This window comes from Zonotrichia albicollis, unplaced genomic scaffold, assembly GCF_047830755.1.
Source record: "Zonotrichia albicollis isolate bZonAlb1 unplaced genomic scaffold, bZonAlb1.hap1 Scaffold_122, whole genome shotgun sequence".
NCBI lineage: Eukaryota > Metazoa > Chordata > Aves > Passeriformes > Passerellidae > Zonotrichia > Zonotrichia albicollis.
This window is the reverse complement of record NW_027428349.1, coordinates 75,001-82,500: the sequence shown is the minus strand read 5'-3', so window position 1 is coordinate 82,500 and position 7,500 is coordinate 75,001.

Sequence of the window (7,500 nt, the reverse complement as noted above, 5' to 3'; positions counted from 1 at the left end):
CGGGCCCCGGGGTAGACCTGTTGTCCTAGAGCACTGGGTAGACCAGGTGTCGCGGGCCCCGGGGTAGACCTGGTGTCCCAGGGCCCGGGGTAGACCTGGTGTCCCGTTCCCCGGGGTAGACCTGGTGTCCTGGGACCATGGGTAGACCTGGTGTCGCGGGCCCCGGGGTAGACCTGTTGTCCCAGGGCCCGGGGTAGACCTGGTGTCCCGGGCGCCAGGGTAGACCTGGTTTCCGAGGGCCCTGGGTAGACCTGGTGTCCCGTTCCCCGGGGTAGACCTGGTGTCCTGGGACCATGGGTAGACCTGGTGTCCCGTTCCCCGGGGTAGACCTGGTGTCCCGGGGCCCGGGGTAGACCTGGTGTCCCGGGCCCCGGGGTAGACCTGGTGTCCCGTTCCCCGGGGTAGACCTGGTGTCAGAGGGCCCCGGGGTAGACCTGTTGTCCCAGGGCCCGGGGTAGACCTGGTGTCCCGTTCCCCGGGGTAGACCTGGTGTCCGAGGGCCCTGGGTAGACCTGGTGTCCCGTTCCCCGGGGTAGACCTGGTGTCCCGTTCCCCGGGGTAGACCTGGTGTCAGAGGGCCCCGGGGTAGACCTGTTGTCCCAGGGCACGGGGTAGACCTGGTGTCCCGGGCGCCAGGGTAGACCTGGTGTCCGAGGGCCCTGGGTAGACCTGGTGTCCGAGGGCCCTGGGTAGACCTGGTGTCCCAGGGCCCGGGGTAGACCTGGTGTCCCGGGGCCCGGGGTAGACCTGGTGTCCCAGGGCCCGGGGTAGACCTGGTGTCCCGTTCCCCGGGGTAGACCTGGTGTCCTGGGACCATGGGTAGACCTGGTGTCCCGTTCCCCGGGGTAGACCTGGTGTCCCGTTCCCCGGGGTAGACCTGGTGTCCCGGGCCCCGGGGTAGACCTGGTGTCCCGTTCCCCGGGGTAGACCTGGTGTCAGAGGGCCCCGGGGTAGACCTGTTGTCCCAGGGCCCGGGGTAGACCTGGTGTCCCGTTCCCCGGGGTAGACCTGGTGTCCGAGGGCCCTGGGTAGACCTGGTGTCCCGTTCCCCGGGGTAGACCTGGCGTCCCGGGCCCCGGGGTAGACCTGGTGTCCCGTTCCCCGGGGTAGACCTGGTGTCAGAGGGCCCCGGGGTAGACCTGTTGTCCCAGGGCCCGGGGTAGACCTGGTGTCCCGTTCCCCGGGGTAGACCTGGTGTCCGAGGGCCCTGGGTAGACCTGGTGTCCCAGGGCCCGGGGTAGACCTGGTGTCCCGTTCCCCGGGGTAGACCTGGTGTCCGAGGGCCCTGGGTAGACCTGGTGTCGCGGGCCCCGGGGTAGACCTGTTGTCCTAGAGCACTGGGTAGACCAGGTGTCGCGGGCCCCGGGGTAGACCTGGTGTCCCAGGGCCCGGGGTAGACCTGGTGTCCCGTTCCCCGGGGTAGACCTGGTGTCCTGGGACCATGGGTAGACCTGGTGTCGCGGGCCCCGGGGTAGACCTGGTGTCCCAGGACCATGGGTAGACCTGGTGTCCCAGGGCCCGGGGTAGACCTGGTGTCCCGTTCCCCGGGGTAGACCTGGTGTCCTGGGACCATGGGTAGACCTGGTGTCCCGGGCCCCGGGGTAGGCCCTGGGACACCAGGTCTACCCCGGGGAACGGGACAGCAGGTCTACCCCGAGTCCCGGGACAACAGGTCTACCCGGCGCTCGAGGACACCGGGTCTACCCCGGCGCCCGGGACACCAGGTCTACCCCGGTCCCTGGGACACCAGGTCTACCCGGCGCTCGAGGACACCAGGTCTACCCCGGAGCCCGGGACACCAGGTCTACCCCGGCCCCCGGGACACCAGGTCTACCCCCGAGCCCGGGACACCAGGTCTACCCCGGCCCCTGGGACACCAGGTCTACCCCGGCCCCTGGGACACCAGGTCTACCCCGGAGCCCGGGACACCAGGTCTACCCCGGCCCCTGGGACACCAGGTCTACCCCGGAGCCCGGGACACCAGGTCTACCCCGGTCCCCGGGACACCAGGTCTACCCAGCGCTCTAGGACAACAGGTCTACCCCGGCGCCCGGGACACCAGGTCTACCCAGGGCTCTAGGACAACAGGTCTACCCCGGCGCCCGGGATACCAGGTCTACCCAGGGCTCTAGGACAACAGGTCTACCCCGCTTCTGGCCCCTGGGACACCAGGTCTACCCCGTCTTGTGCCGAAGACACCAGGTCTACCCCGGAGCCCGGGACACCAGGTCTACCCCGGCGCCCGGGACACCAGGTCTACCCCGGAGCCCGGGACACCAGGTCTACCCCGGCCCCCGGGACACCAGGTCTACCCCGGAGCCCGGGACACCAGGTCTACCCCGGCGCCCGGGACACCAGGTCTTCCCCGTCTTGTGCCGAAGACACCAGGTCTACCCCGGAGCCCGGGACACCAGGTCTACCCCGGCGCCCGGGACACCAGGTCTACCCCGGAGCCCCGGACACCAGGTCTACCCCGGCCCCCGGGACACCAGGTCTACCCCGGAGCCCGGGACACCAGGTCTACCCCGGCGCCCGGGACACCAGGTCTACCCCGGAGCCCCGGACACCAGGTCTACCCCGGCCCCCGGGACACCAGGTCTACCCCGGAGCCCCGGACACCAGGTCTACCCCGGCCCCCGGGACACCAGGTCTACCCCGGAGACCCGGACACCAGGTCTACCCCGGCGCCCGGGACACCAGGTCTACCCCGGCGCCCGGGACACCAGGTCTACCCCGGAGCCCCGGACACCAGGTCTACCCCGGCGCCCGGGACACCAGGTCTACCCCGGAGACCCGGACACCAGGTCTACCCCGGCGCCCGGGACACCAGGTCTACCCCGGAGCCCCGGACACCAGGTCTACCCCGGCCCCCGGGACACCAGGTCTACCCCGGAGACCCGGACACCAGGTCTACCCCGGAGCCCGGGACACCAGGTCTACCCCGGCGCCCGGGACACCAGGTCTACCCCGGAGCCCCGGACACCAGGTCTACCCCGGCCCCCGGGACACCAGGTCTACCCCGGAGACCCGGACACCAGGTCTACCCCGGCCCCCGGGACACCAGGTCTACCCCGGGCTCTAGGACAACAGGTCTACCCCGCTTCTGGCCGGAGACACCAGGTCTACCCCGTCTTGTGCCGCAGACACCAGGTCTACCCCGTCTCGGGCCGGGGACACCAGGTCTACCCCGTCTCTGGCCGCGGACAGCCGGTCTACCCCGTCTCGGTCCGGGGACACCAGGTCTGCTGGCTCTCGGGCCGGGGACACCAGGTCTTCTCCGGATCTGGCGGGACACCAGGTCTACCCCGGTCCCTGGGACACCAGGTCTACCCCGGCGCCCGGGACACCAGGTCTACCCCGGAGCCCGGGACACCAGGTCTACCCCGGCGCCCGGGACACCAGGTCTACCCCGGAGCCCGGGACACCAGGTCTACCCCGGCGCCCGGGACACCAGGTCTACCCCGGAGCCCGGGACACCAGGTCTACCCCGGCGCCCGGGACACCAGGTCTACCCCGGAGCCCCGGACACCAGGTCTACCCCGGCGCCCGGGACACCAGGTCTACCCCGGAGACCCGGACACCAGGTCTACCCCGGCCCCCGGGACACCAGGTCTACCCCGGCGCCCGGGACACCAGGTCTACCCCGGAGCCCGGGACACCAGGTCTACCCCGGCGCCCGGGACACCAGGTCTACCCCGGAGCCCCGGACACCAGGTCTACCCCGGCCCCCGGGACACCAGGTCTACCCCGGAGACCCGGACACCAGGTCTACCCCGGCCCCCGGGACACCAGGTCTACCCCGGGCTCTAGGACAACAGGTCTACCCCGCTTCTGGCCGGAGACACCAGGTCTACCCCGTCTTGTGCCGCAGACACCAGGTCTACCCCGTCTCGGGCCGGGGACACCAGGTCTACCCCGTCTCTGGCCGCGGACAGCCGGTCTACCCCGTCTCGGTCCGGGGACACCAGGTCTGCTGGCTCTCGGGCCGGGGACACCAGGTCTTCTCCGGATCTGGCGGGACACCAGGTCTACCCCGGTCCCTGGGACACCAGGTCTACCCCGGCGCCCGGGACACCAGGTCTACCCCGGAGCCCGGGACACCAGGTCTACCCCGGCGCCCGGGACACCAGGTCTACCCCGGAGCCCGGGACACCAGGTCTACCCCGGCGCCCGGGACACCAGGTCTACCCCGGCGCCCGGGACACCAGGTCTACCCCGGAGACCCGGACACCAGGTCTACCCCGGCCCCCGGGACACCAGGTCTACCCCGGAGACCCGGACACCAGGTCTACCCCGGCGCCCGGGACACCAGGTCTACCCCGGCGCCCGGGACACCAGGTCTACCCCGGAGCCCCGGACACCAGGTCTACCCCGGCCCCCGGGACACCAGGTCTACCCCGGAGACCCGGACACCAGGTCTACCCCGGCCCCCGGGACACCAGGTCTACCCCGGAGCCCGGGACACCAGGTCTACCCCGGCCCCTGGGACACCAGGTCTACCCCGGCCCCTGGGACACCAGGTCTACCTCGCGCCGGCGGGACTTAGTCAAATAGCGGCGGGTGCCGGGTAGACCTGTTGTCTCGGCCGGCTGCGGAAGTTCACCAAGGGGTCGCTGTTGTCGGCTGCCTCCGGCTACCTCATCGTAGGCTGCGGCCTGAGGCGGCGCCCCTTCCCGGTCGATCTCCCTCGGTCCTCTTGGAGGCCTCGGCGGCTTGGGACTTATCTGCCCGTATTATGGGAGCGAGGTGACGGGCCGCATCCCCGTAGGTTGGCTGAGGCTGTGCCTACGTTTCAGGCGGAGAGGAGCAGCCGCACTCAGGTGGCCGGCAAAGGGAAAAAGCCAGTGTTCCGCCTAGCCGGGGCGAGTCTCCTTGTGGCTCGGCTCCGGCTCCCGTCCCTCCCGGGGAAGTTGGCACAGTGAGAGCGAGGCCGAGAGAGAAGGGCTGAGAAAAGACGGACCGGATCCCCCCGAGAGACCGAGAGAGAAGGGCTGCGAGCGGAGGGGCCGGTTCCCCCGGGAGGCCGAGAGATAGAGAGAAGGGGCCGGATTCCCCCCGGGATGCCGAGAGAGAAGGGCTGCCGAGCGGAGGGGCCGGATTCCCCCCGGGATGCCGAGAGAGAAGGGCTGCCGAGCGGAGGGGGCCGGTTTCCCCCGGGATGCCGAGAGAGAAGGGCTGCCAGCGGGGAGGGGCCGGTTTCCCCCGGGATGCCGAGAGAGAAGGGCTGCCGAGCGGAGGGGCCGGATCTCCCCCCGGGATGCCGAGAGAGAAGGGCTGCCGAGCGGAGGGGCCGGATCTCCCCCCGGGATGCCGAGAGAGAAGGGCTGCCGAGCGGAGGGGCCGGATCTCCCCCCGGGATGCCGAGAGAGAAGGGCTGCCGAGCGGAGGGGCCGGATCTCCCCCCGGGATGCCGAGAGAGAAGGGCTGCCGAGCGGAGGGGCCGGATCTCCCCCCGGGATGCCGAGAGAGAAGGGCTGCCGAGCGGAGGGGCCGGTTTCCCCCCGGGATGCCGAGAGAGAAGGGCTGCCGAGCGGAGGGGCCGGATCTCCCCCCGGGATGCCGAGAGAGAAGGGCTGCCGAGCGGAGGGGCCGGATCCCCCCGGGATGCCGAGAGAGAAGGGCTGTGAAAGGCGATTCGAGAGAGCCGCTTGGCGGGCGAGGCGGCGGCGCCTCGTCCCTTTTGTGCCTGGCCTTAAGCCGGGGCCCACTCGGCGGGCACTGTTTCGGGCCGTCCGCCCGCCCGGTGAAGCTGCGGAGCCGGGGTCGGGGCGCCCCGTCCCCGGGCCGCCTCGTTGAAGCCGTCCCCCTTCCTCGGCCTTAAGCCGGGGACCCGCGTTGGCGGGCGGAGTTTTTCGGAGTTGACGGACCCGGCACCCGACAGAGAGAGAGAGAGAGAGAGAGATTCCGAGAGCCCCCCGGACCTTTCCCGGGCGAGGCGGCGGCGCCTCGTCCACCTCGGTCGTGGGCGCATCGACCGAGCCCCTTGGGCCGGGCGGGCTGGGTTGCCACGCGGGTCCGCGTTTTTTCTTTTTTTTCCGCGGTTTAGGCGCGCCGGTGCGCGGGCAGAGAGTGGGGGCGCCCGCCCGGCCTCCGCGGATTTTTCTCTGGCGGCCTTAAGCCGCGGCACCGAGGAGCCGTTGCGACGAAGGCGCGCGCGGGCCACGTCGGCGAGAGAGAAGGGAGCGAGCGGGATGTCTGGGGCTCCGTGGGGGAGTGAGACTCGTAACTCGCCCCCGCGGGTGCCTCCGGCGTCCCGGGCCCGCGGCCCCCGTGGCTAGCACGGGTCGCTGCGAACGCCGCCTCCATGTGCCTTTTTGTCGTGCCGTTCCTCCGGCTATTTTTTTTCCGGAAAGGGAAAGCCGGCCGCCGGCGGCGCGCGGTCCGGTGGCACGTATTTCTCGCACGCTCGGCCGGGTTCCCCGGGCCGGAAGGGGAAGCCGAGTCCCCCCGGCCTGGCGGGCCAGCCCAGTCCCAGTCCTGCCGTTGCCTAGCCGAGAAGGGAATCCGTTGGCGCCCGCGGGCGGGCGGGCGGGTGGCGGCACCCCCCGCGCTCCTCCTCTGCCGCGAGCGCTCCGCAGGCGGGGCTGGGCGGCCGTCGCCCCGTTGTCCCAGGACCGTGGCCGTGGGGGGGCCGTCGTCGTCGCCGTCGTCGGCGCGGCTCCTTCCTCGGCCGCACTCGATCGATGAGGCTTTTCGGGTGGCGTCGGAGAGGGCCCCCGGCCGGCCGGCTCTCCTTCCGGGGCTTCTCTGTCGCGGGGAAGTCACGGCGGGGGTGTCCGCTGCTCGGGCAGGGCGGTCTCCTTTTCCAGTTCGCTTCCCGTCGCAGGCGAGGTGTCGCCCCTCCCGCTGCCGGGGAGGGCGGCTTTACCGACCCCAGCTGTGTGACGGCCGCGTGGCCCCGCTAGCCTACAGGTGTCCTTCGAAAACCACGCGAGGTGCCGGTGCCGGCCCCGGTCCGGGTTAGCGCCCCGTGGGTGCCGGCCGCGAGCAGCGCCGGGCGGCGGTGCGGTTGGAGCTGAGCCGCGGGTCATGGATGGCGAGAGAGAAGAGAGGGCGAAAACGACCCGAGAACCGATGGGGCGCGGACGGGGGAGCAGAGCCCGATCCGCGCGCTCCTTTGCCGTTCCGCCGCCTGCTGCAGAGCGAGCCGCCCCGGCCGAAAAGGGGGCCTCGGTGTCCGGGCCGCGCCCGCCTCGTCGGGTCGCTGTCTCCTCTAGCACGTCCGGTGCTTTCCGCGCGGCCCGGTGGGGGGACGCGTCGGACGGGGTTCGCTCCCCGCGAGCGGGCCCCGCTCGGCCCAACCTCGCCGGCGGCCGGTCGCTCGCCGGCGACCGGTCGGCGGGCGGGGTGGTTCGGCTTCGGTGGGGCGGGTCAGCCCCGGCCGAGCCCCCCGTTCCGCGCGCCGCGCGCCGTGACTTCCAGCGCGAAGGCCGAGTCTCGAAGCCCGGGGCGCGGGCCCCGAGGTGTGCGTAAAAGGCGAGCGAGGAAAAGCCCAGAGAG